The 12485-nt window shown below is 44.9% G+C and overlaps 1 protein-coding gene across 1 annotated transcript in view; it reads right to left on the bottom strand.

Moving 5' to 3' along the window:
* The window catches only part of LOC148439553 (uncharacterized), a gene marked incomplete at its 3' end in the record, with an annotated part of 56813 nt that extends 46815 nt beyond the window's left edge, over positions 1–9998 (bottom strand). The window contains exon 1 of the mRNA XM_088464609.1: positions 9920–9998. The remainder of the gene's footprint in view (positions 1–9919) is intronic.
* Between the last annotated feature and the right edge of the window lie 2487 nt (positions 9999–12485).

The raw sequence follows: 12485 nt of genomic DNA, 5'->3' as shown, positions 1-12485 counted from the left end.
GGGAGCTGTGTTATTCCCCCTCATATATCACTGTACGGTGCCCTCTCCCCTATATAATAGCAATACCACATATCAGTGTGTGCAGGGAGCGGTGTTATTCCCCCTCATATATTACTGTACAGTCCCTTCTCCCCTATATAATAATAATACCACATATCAGTGTGCTGGGAGCTGTGTTATTCCCCCTCATATATCACTGTACAGTCCCCTCTCCCCTATATAATAATAATACCACATATCAGTGTGTGCTGGGAGCTGTGTTATTCCCCCTCATATATCACTGTACGGTCCCCTCTCCCCTATATAATAATACTACATATCAGTGTGTGCTGGGAGCTGTGTTATTCCCCCTCATATATCACTGTACAGTCCCCTCTCCCCTATATAATAATAATACTACATATCAGTGTGTGCTGGGAGCTGTGTTATTCCCCCTCATATATCACTGTACAGTCCCCTCTCCCCTATATAATAATAATACCACATATCAGTGTGTGCTGGGAGCAGTGTTATTCCCCCTCATATATCACTGTACAGTCCCCTCTCCCCCTATATAATAATAATAATACCACATATCAGTGTGTGCTGGGAGCTGTGTTATTCCCCCTCAGATATCACTGTACAGTCCCCTCTCCCCTATATAATAATAATACTACATATCAGTGTGTGCTGGGAGCTGTGTTATTCCCCCTCATATATCACTGTACAGTCCCCTCTCCCCTATAAAATAATAATACTACATATCAGTGTGTGCTGGGAGCTGTGTTATTCCCCCTCATATATCACTGTACAGTCCCCTCTACCCTATATAATAATAATACTACATATCAGTGTGTGCTGGGAGCTGTGTTATTCCCCCTCATATATCACTGTACAGTCCCCTCTCCCCTATATAATAATAATACCACATATCAGTGTGTGCTGGGAGCAGTGTTATTCCCCCTCATATATCACTGTACAGTCCCCTCTCCCCCTATATAATAATAATAATACCACATATCAGTGTGTGCTGGGAGCTGTGTTATTCCCCCTCAGATATCACTGTACAGTCCCCTCTCCCCTATATAATAATACCACATATCAGTGTGTGCTGGGAGCTATGTTTTTCCCCCTCATATATCACTGTACAGGCCCCTCTCCCCTATATAATAATAATATCACATAGTGTGTGCTGGGAGCTGTGTTATTCTCCCTCATATATCACTGTACAGTCCGCTCTCCCCTATATAATAATAGCACATATCCGTGTGTGCTGGGAGCTGTGTTATTTCCCCTCATATATCACTGTAGAGTCCCCTCTTCCCCTATATAATAATAGCACATATTAGTGTGTGCTGGGAGCTGTTATTCCCCTCATATATCACTGTACAGTCCCCTCTCCCCTATATAATAATACCACATATCAGTGTGTGCTGGGAGCTGTGTTATTCTCCCTCATATATCACTGTATGGTCCCCTCTCCCCTACATAATAATAATACCACATATCAGTGTGTTCTGGGAGCTGTGTTATTCCCCGTCATATATCACTGTACAGTCCCCTCTCCCCTATATAATAATAATAGCACATATCAGTGTGTGCTGGGAGCTGTGTTATTCCCCCTCATATATCACTGTACAGTCCCCTCTCCCCCTATATAATAATAATACCACATATCAGTGTGTGCTGGGAGCTATGTTATTCCTCATATATCACTGTACAGTCCCCTCTCCCCCTTTATAATAATACCACATATCAGTGTGTGCTGGGAGCTGTGTTATTCCCCCTCATATCAGTATGTGCTGGGAGCTGTGTTATTCCCCCTATTATCACTGTACGGTCCCCCCTCCCCCAACATAATAATAATACCACATATCAGTATGTGCTGGGAGCTGTGTTATTCCCCCTATTATCACTGTACGGTACCCCCTCCCCTATATAATAATAATACCACATATCAGTGTGTGTTGGGAGCTGTGTTATTCCCCCTCAAATATCACTGTACAGTCCCCTCTCCCCTATATAATACCACATATCAGTGTGTACTGGGAGCTGTGTTATTCCCCCTATTATCACTGTACGGTCCCCCCTCCCCCTATATAATAATAATACCACATATCAGTGTGTGTTGGGAGCTGTGTTATTCCGCCTCAAATATCACTGTACAGTCCCCTCTCCCCTATATAATACCACATATCAGTGTGTGCTGGGAGCTGTGTTATTCCCCCTATTATCACTGTACGGTCCCCCCTCCCCCTATATAATAATAATACCACATATCAGTATGTGCTGGGAGCTGTGTTATTCCCCCTATTATCACTGTACGGTCCCCTCTCCCCTATATAATAATAATACTACATATCAGTGTGTGCTGGGAGCTGTGTTATTCCCCCTCTTATATCACTGTACGGTCCCCTCTCCCTATATAATAATAATACCACATAGTGTATGCTGGGAGCTGTGTTATCCCCCTCATATATCACTGTACAGTCCCCTCTCCCCTATATAATAATAATAGCACATATCAGTGTGAGCTGGGAGCTGTGTTATTCCCCCTCATATATCACTGTACGGTCCCCTCTCCCTCTATATAATAATAATACCACATCTCAGTGTGTGCTGGAAGCTGTGTTATTCCCCCTCATATATCACTGTACAGTCCCCTCTCCACTATATAATAATAATAGCACATATCAGTATGTGCTGGGAGCTGTGTTATTCCCCCTCATATATCACTGTACGGTGCCCTCTCCCCTATATAATAGCAATACCACATATCAGTGTGTGCAGGGAGCGGTGTTATTCCCCCTCATATATTACTGTACAGTCCCCTCTCCCCTATATAATAATAATACCACATATCAGTGTGCTGGGAGCTGTGTTATTCCCCCTCATATATCACTGTACAGTCCCCTCTCCCCTATATAATAATAATACCACATATCAGTGTGTGCTGGGAGCTGTGTTATTCCCCCTCATATATCACTGTACGGTCCCCTCTCCCCTATATAATAATACTACATATCAGTGTGTGCTGGGAGCTGTGTTATTCCCCCTCATATATCACTGTACAGTCCCCTCTCCCCTATATAATAATAATACTACATATCAGTGTGTGCTGGGAGCTGTGTTATTCCCCCTCATATATCACTGTACAGTCCCCTCTCCCCTATATAATAATAATACCACATATCAGTGTGTGCTGGGAGCAGTGTTATTCCCCCTCATATATCACTGTACAGTCCCCTCTCCCCCTATATAATAATAATAATACCACATATCAGTGTGTGCTGGGAGCTGTGTTATTCCCCCTCAGATATCACTGTACAGTCCCCTCTCCCCTATATAATAATAATACTACATATCAGTGTGTGCTGGGAGCTGTGTTATTCCCCCCTCATATATCACTGTACAGTCCCCTCTCCCCTATAAAATAATAATACTACATATCAGTGTGTGCTGGGAGCTGTGTTATTCCCCCTCATATATCACTGTACAGTCCCCTCTACCCTATATAATAATAATACTACATATCAGTGTGTGCTGGGAGCTGTGTTATTCCCCCTCATATATCACTGTACAGTCCCCTCTCCCCTATATAATAATAATACCACATATCAGTGTGTGCTGGGAGCTGTGTTATTCCCCCTCATATATCACTGTACAGTCCCCTCTCCCCCTATATAATAATAATAATACCACATATCAGTGTGTGCTGGGAGCTGTGTTATTCCCCATCAGATATCACTGTACAGTCCCCTCTCCCCTATATAATAATACTACATATCAGTGTCTGCTGGGAGCTGTGTTATTCCCACTCAGATATCACTGTACAGTCCCCTCTCCCCTATATAATAATAATACCACATATCAGTTTGTGCTGGGAGCTGTGTTATTCCCCCTCATATATCACTGTACAGTCCCCTCTCCCCTATATAATAATACCACATATCAGTGTGTGCTGGGAGCTGTGTTAGTCCCCCTCATATATCACTGTACGGTCCCCTCTCCCCTATATAATAATAATACTACATATCAGTGTGTGCTGGGAGCTGTGTTATTCCCCCTCATATATCACTGTACAGTCCCCTCTCCCCTATATAATAATAATAGCACATATCAGTGTGTGCTGGGAGCTGTGTTATTCCCCCTCATATATCACTGTACAGTCCCCTCTCCCCTATATAATAATAATACTACATATCAGTGTGTGCTGGGAGCTGTGTTATTCCCCCTCATATATCACTGTACAGTGCCCTCTGCCCTATAAAATAATGATAGTACATATCAGTGTGTGCTGGGAGCTGTGTTATTCCCCCTCATATATCACTGTACAGTCCCCTCTCCCCAATATAATAATAATACCACATATCACTGTGTGCTGGGAGCTGTGTTATTCCCCCTCATATATCACTGTACAGTCCCCTCTCCCCTATATAATAATGATAGTACATATCAGTGTGTGCTGGGAGCTGTGTTATTCCCCCTCATATATCACTGTACGGTCCCCTCTCCCCTATATAATAATAATACTACATATCAGTGTGTGCTGGGAGCTGTGTTATTCCCCCTCATATATCACTGTACAGTCCCCTCTCCCCTATATAATAATAATACCACATATCAGTGTGTGCTGGGAGCTGTGTTATTCCCCCTCATATATCACTGTACAGTCCCCTCTCCCCCTATATAATAATAATAATAATAATAGCACATATCAGTGTGTGCTGGGAGCTGTGTTATTCCCCCTCATATATCACTGTACAGTCCCCTCTCCCCTATATAATAATAATAGCACATATCAGTGTGAGCTGGGAGCTGTGTTATTCCCCCTCATATATCACTGTACGGTCCCCTCTCCCTCTATATAATAATAATACCACATCTCAGTGTGTGCTGGAAGCTGTGTTATTCCCCCTCATATATCACTGTACAGTCCCCTCTCCCCTATATAATAATATACCACATATCAGTGTGTGCTGGGAGCTGTGTTATTCCCCCTCATATATCACTGTACAGTCCCCTCTCCCCCTATATAATAATAATAGCACATATCAGTGTGTGCTGGGAGCTATGTTATTCCTCATATATCACTGTACAGTCCCCTCTCCCCCTTTATAATAATACCACATATCAGTGTGTGCTGGGAGCTGTGTTATTCCCCCTCATATCAGTATGTGCTGGGAGCTGTGTTATTCCCCCTATTATCACTGTACGGTCCCCCCTCCCCCAATATAATAATAATACCACATATCAGTATGTGCTGGGAGCTGTGTTATTCCCCCTATTATCACTGTACGGTACCCCCTCCCCTATATAATAATAATACCACATATCAGTGTGTGTTGGGAGCTGTGTTATTCCCCCTCAAATATCACTGTACAGTCCCCTCTCCCCTATATAATACCACATATCAGTGTGTACTGGGAGCTGTGTTATTCCCCCTATTATCACTGTACGGTCCCCCCTCCCCCTATATAATAATAATACCACATATCAGTGTGTGTTGGGAGCTGTGTTATTCCGCCTCAAATATCACTGTACAGTCCCCTCTCCCCTATATAATACCACATATCAGTGTGTGCTGGGAGCTGTGTTATTCCCCCTATTATCACTGTACGGTCCCCCCTCCCCCTATATAATAATAATACCACATATCAGTATGTGCTGGGAGCTGTGTTATTCCCCCTATTATCACTGTACGGTCCCCTCTCCCCTATATAATAATAATACTACATATCAGTGTGTGCTGGGAGCTGTGTTATTCCCCCTCTTATATCACTGTACGGTCCCCTCTCCCTATATAATAATACCACATAGTGTATGCTGGGAGCTGTGTTATCCCCCTCATATATCACTGTACAGTCCCCTCTCCCCTATATAATAATAATAGCACATATCAGTGTGAGCTGGGAGCTGTGTTATTCCCCCTCATATATCACTGTACGGTCCCCTCTCCCTCTATATAATAATAATACCACATCTCAGTGTGTGCTGGAAGCTGTGTTATTCCCCCTCATATATCACTGTACAGTCCCCTCTCCCCTATATAATAATATACCACATATCAGTGTGTGCTGGGAGCTGTGTTATTCCCCCTCATATATCACTGTACAGTCCCCTCTCCCCCTATATAATAATAATAGCACATATCAGTATGTGCTGGGAGCTGTGTTATTCCCCCTCATATATCACTGTACGGTGCCCTCTCCCCTATATAATAGCAATACCACATATCAGTGTGTGCAGGGAGCGGTGTTATTCCCCCTCATATATTACTGTACAGTCCCCTCTCCCCTATATAATAATAATACCACATATCAGTGTGCTGGGAGCTGTGTTATTCCCCCTCATATATCACTGTACAGTCCCCTCTCCCCTATATAATAATAATACCACATATCAGTGTGTGCTGGGAGCTGTGTTATTCCCCCTCATATATCACTGTACGGTCCCCTCTCCCCTATATAATAATACTACATATCAGTGTGTGCTGGGAGCTGTGTTATTCCCCCTCATATATCACTGTACAGTCCCCTCTCCCCTATATAATAATAATACTACATATCAGTGTGTGCTGGGAGCTGTGTTATTCCCCCTCATATATCACTGTACAGTCCCCTCTCCCCTATATAATAATAATACCACATATCAGTGTGTGCTGGGAGCAGTGTTATTCCCCCTCATATATCACTGTACAGTCCCCTCTCCCCCTATATAATAATAATAATACCACATATCAGTGTGTGCTGGGAGCTGTGTTATTCCCCCTCAGATATCACTGTACAGTCCCCTCTCCCCTATATAATAATAATACTACATATCAGTGTGTGCTGGGAGCTGTGTTATTCCCCCCTCATATATCACTGTACAGTCCCCTCTCCCCTATAAAATAATAATACTACATATCAGTGTGTGCTGGGAGCTGTGTTATTCCCCCTCATATATCACTGTACAGTCCCCTCTACCCTATATAATAATAATACTACATATCAGTGTGTGCTGGGAGCTGTGTTATTCCCCCTCATATATCACTGTACAGTCCCCTCTCCCCTATATAATAATAATACCACATATCAGTGTGTGCTGGGAGCTGTGTTATTCCCCCTCATATATCACTGTACAGTCCCCTCTCCCCCTATATAATAATAATAATACCACATATCAGTGTGTGCTGGGAGCTGTGTTATTCCCCATCAGATATCACTGTACAGTCCCCTCTCCCCTATATAATAATACTACATATCAGTGTCTGCTGGGAGCTGTGTTATTCCCACTCAGATATCACTGTACAGTCCCCTCTCCCCTATATAATAATAATACCACATATCAGTTTGTGCTGGGAGCTGTGTTATTCCCCCTCATATATCACTGTACAGTCCCCTCTCCCCTATATAATAATACCACATATCAGTGTGTGCTGGGAGCTGTGTTAGTCCCCCTCATATATCACTGTACGGTCCCCTCTCCCCTATATAATAATAATACTACATATCAGTGTGTGCTGGGAGCTGTGTTATTCCCCCTCATATATCACTGTACAGTCCCCTCTCCCCTATATAATAATAATAGCACATATCAGTGTGTGCTGGGAGCTGTGTTATTCCCCCTCATATATCACTGTACAGTCCCCTCTCCCCTATATAATAATAATACTACATATCAGTGTGTGCTGGGAGCTGTGTTATTCCCCCTCATATATCACTGTACAGTGCCCTCTGCCCTATAAAATAATGATAGTACATATCAGTGTGTGCTGGGAGCTGTGTTATTCCCCCTCATATATCACTGTACAGTCCCCTCTCCCCAATATAATAATAATACCACATATCACTGTGTGCTGGGAGCTGTGTTATTCCCCCTCATATATCACTGTACAGTCCCCTCTCCCCTATATAATAATGATAGTACATATCAGTGTGTGCTGGGAGCTGTGTTATTCCCCCTCATATATCACTGTACAGTCCCCTCTCCCCTATATAATAATAATACCACATATCAGTGTGTGCTGGGAGCTGTGTTATTCCCCCTCATATATCACTGTACAGTCCCCTCTCCCCCATATAATAATAATAATACCACATATCAGTGTGTGCTGGGAGCTGTGTTATTCCCCCTCATATATCACTGTACAGTCCCCTCTCCCCTATATAATAATGATACCACATATCAGTTTGTGCTGGGAGCTGTGTTATTCCCCCTCATATATCACTGTACGGTCCCCTCTCCCCTATATAATAATAATACCACATATCAGTGTGTGCTGGGAGCTGTGTTATTCCCCCTCATATATCACTGTACGGTCCCCTCTCCCCTATATAATAATAATACCACATATCAGTGTGTGCTGGGAGCTGTGTTATTCCCCCTCATATATCACTGTACAGTCCCCTCTCCCCTATATAATAATAAAACCAGATATCAGTGTGTGCTGGGAGCTGTGTTATTCCCCCTCATATATCACTGTACAGTTCCCTCTCCCCCATATAATAATAATACCACATATCAGTGTGTGCTGGGAGCTGTGTTATTCCCCCTCATATATCACAGTACAGTCCCCTCTCCCCTATATAATAATAATAGCACATAGTGTGTGCTGGGAGCTGTGTTATTCCCCCTCATATATCACTGTACAGTCCCCTCTCCCCCATATAATAATAATACCACATATCAGTGTGTGCTGGGAGCTGTGTTATTCCCCCTCATATATCACAGTACAGTCCCCTCTCCCCTATATAATAATAATACCAGATATCAGTGTGTGCTGGGAGCTGTGTTATTCCCCCTCATATATCACTGTACGGTCCCCTCTCCCCTATATAATAATAATACCAGATATCAGTGTGTGCTGGGAGCTGTGTTATTCCCCCTCATATATCACAGCTCAGTCCCCTCTCCCCTATATAATAATAATACCACATATCAGTGTGTGCTGGGAGCTGTGTTATTCCCCCTCATATATCACTGTACAGTCCCCTCTCCCCCATATAATAATAATACCACATATCAGTGTGTGCTGGGAGCTGTGTTGTTCCCCCTCATATATCACTGTACAGTCCCCTCTCCCCCATATAATAATAATACCACATATCAGTGTGTGCTGGGAGCTGTGTTATTCCCCCTCATATATCACTGTACGGTCCCCTCTCCCCTATATAATAATAATACCACATATCAGTGTGTGCTGGGAGCTGTGTTATTCCCCCTCATATATCACTGTACAGTCCCCTCTCCCCTATATAATAATAAAACCAGATATCAGTGTGTGCTGGGAGCTGTGTTATTCCCCCTCATATATCACTGTACAGTTCCCTCTCCCCCATATAATAATAATACCACATATCAGTGTGTGCTGGGAGCTGTGTTATTCCCCCTCATATATCACAGTACAGTCCCCTCTCCCCTATATAATAATAATAGCACATAGTGTGTGCTGGGAGCTGTGTTATTCCCCCTCATATATCACTGTACAGTCCCCTCTCCCCCATATAATAATAATACCACATATCAGTGTGTGCTGGGAGCTGTGTTATTCCCCCTCATATATCACAGTACAGTCCCCTCTCCCCTATATAATAATAATACCAGATATCAGTGTGTGCTGGGAGCTGTGTTATTCCCCCTCATATATCACTGTACGGTCCCCTCTCCCCTATATAATAATAATACCAGATATCAGTGTGTGCTGGGAGCTGTGTTATTCCCCCTCATATATCACAGCTCAGTCCCCTCTCCCCTATATAATAATAATACCACATATCAGTGTGTGCTGGGAGCTGTGTTATTCCCCCTCATATATCACTGTACAGTCCCCTCTCCCCCATATAATAATAATACCACATATCAGTGTGTGCTGGGAGCTGTGTTGTTCCCCCTCATATATCACTGTACAGTCCCCTCTCCCCTATATAATAATGATATATAATATGATATATATTACCTCAGCCTCGCTGTATTATATCAGCTTACAGGTCCATGACGTCCACAAAGCAAAATGGCTCCGCCCACGTCCACATCACGTGCCCACAGCTGGCGTATAAGGTGTAACATGGGAGAATAGAAACTACACCAAAATGGCCGCCGCCCTACAGCTCAAATAGGAAACTGATCCTCTAGTGATGAAGTCTAAACCAATCTGATGCTGGATGCAGGTCACATGTTACGGAATGTTTGTGTCTGCTTCTATAGAAACTAAGTAGCTTTCTGCTTTATAAGAGATGTGACAGTGTCTGACTACTGGAAAATGGCCGCCGCTCTCATATATACTGCTGTGTATATATAATGTTCTCCCTTTATCTCAGAGAGACCCCTATAAGTGCCTACCCCTAACCACCCCTATTAGTGCCTACCCCTAACTTCCCCTATAAGTGCCTACCCCTAACTTCCCCTATAAGTGCCTACCCCTAACTTCCCCTATAAGTGCCTACCCCTATCCCCCCCTATAAGTGCCTACCCCTAAACCCCCCTATAAGTGCCTTCCCCTAAACCCCCCTATAAGTGCCTACCCCTAACCTCTCCTATAAGTGCCTACCCCTAACCTCCCCTATAAGCGCCTAACCCTAACCTCCCCTATAAGTGCCTACCCCTATCCCCCCCTATAAGTGCCTACCCCTAACCTCTCCAATAAGTGCCTACCCCTAACCTCCCCTATAAGCGCCTAACCCTAACCTCTCCAATAAGTGCCTACCCCTAACCTCCCCTATAAGCGCCTAACCCTATCCCCCCTATAAGTGCCTACCCCTAAACCCCCCCTATAAGTGCCTTCCCCTAACCCCCCCTATAAGTGCCTAACCCTAACCTCCCCTATAAGTGCCTACCCCTAACCACCCCTATAAGTGCCTAACCCTAACCTCTCCTATAAGTGCCTACCCCTAACCTCCCCTATAAGTGCCTAACCCTAACCACCCCTATAAGCGCCTACCCCTAACCTCCCCTATAAGTGCCTACCCCAAACCACCCCTATAAGTGTCTACCCCTAACCACCCCTATAAATGCCTACCCCTAACCTCCCCTATAAGTGCCTATCCCTAACCTCCCCTATAAGTACCTACTCCTAACCACCCCTATGTGCCTACCACGAACCTCCCCTATAAGTGTCTACCCCTAACCACCCCTAAAAGCGCCTACCCCTAACCTCCTCTATAAGCGCCTAACCCTAACCACCCCTATAAGCGCCTACCCCTAACCTCCCCTATAAGCGCCTAACCCTAACCACCCCCTATAAGTGCCTAACCCTAACCACCCCTATAAGTGTCTACCCCTAACCACCCCTATAAGTGCCTACCCCTAACCACCCCTATAAGTACCTACCCCTAACCTCCCCTATAAGTGCCTATCCCTAACCACCCCTCTAAGTGTCTACCCCTAACCTCCCCTATAAGTACCTACTCCTAACCACCCCTATGTGCCTACCACGAACCTCCCCTATAAGTGTCTACCCCTAACCCCCCTATAAGTGTCTACCCCTAACCCCCCCTATAAGTGCCTACCCCTAACCACCCCTATAAGTGCCTACCCCTAGCCCCCCTAAAAGTGCCTACCCCTAACCACCCCTATAAGTGCCTACCCCTATCCTCCCCTATAAGTGCCTACCCCTAGCCCCCCTAAAAGTGCCTACCCCTAACCACCCCTATAAGTGCCTAACCCTAACCTCCCCTATAAGTGCCTAACCACCCCTATAAATGCCTATCCCTAACCACCCCTATAAGTGCCTACCCCTAACCCACCCCTATAAGTGCCTACCCCTAACCCACCCTTATAAGTGCCTTTCCCTAACCCCCCCTATAAGTGCCTATCCCTAACCACCCCTATAAGTGCCTACCTCTAACCCACCCCTAAAAGTGTCTACCCCTAATCACTCCTATAAGTGCTTACCCCTAACCACCCCTATAAGTGCCTACCCCTACCCCCCCTATAAGTGCCAACCCCTAACCTCCCCTATAAGTGCCTACCCCTAACCACCCCTATAAGTGCCTCCCCTCACCACCCCTATAAGTGCCTACCCCTAACCCCCGTATGCCTACCCCTAACCACCCCTATAAGTGCCTACCCCTAGCCCCCCCTATAAGTGCCTACCCCTAACCACCCCTATAAGTGCCTGCCCCTAACCTCCCCTATAAGTGCCTACCCCTAACCATACCTATAAGTGTCTGCCCCTAACCTCCCCTATAAGTGCCTACCCCTAACCCCCCTATAAGTGTCTACCCCTAACCTCCCCTATAAGTGTCTACCCCTAACCCCCCCTATAAGTGCCTACCCCTAACCCCCCTATAAGTGTCTAACCCTAACCACCCCTATAAGTGCCTACCCCTAACCACCCCTATAAGTGCCTTCCCCTAACCACCCCTATAAGTGTCTACCCCTAACCTCCACTATAAGTGTCTACCCCTAACCACCCCCTATAAGTGCCTACCCCTAACCACCCCCTATAAGTGCCTACCCCTAACCACCCCTATAAGGACCTTCCCCTAACCACCCCTATAAGTGCCTACCCCTCACCTCCCCTA

Source organism: Taudactylus pleione, unplaced genomic scaffold (genome assembly GCF_031769625.1).
Source record: "Taudactylus pleione unplaced genomic scaffold, aTauple2 ptg001716l, whole genome shotgun sequence".
Classification (NCBI taxonomy): Eukaryota; Metazoa; Chordata; class Amphibia; order Anura; family Myobatrachidae; genus Taudactylus; species Taudactylus pleione.
This window is presented reverse-complemented; position numbering and strand designations above follow the sequence as displayed.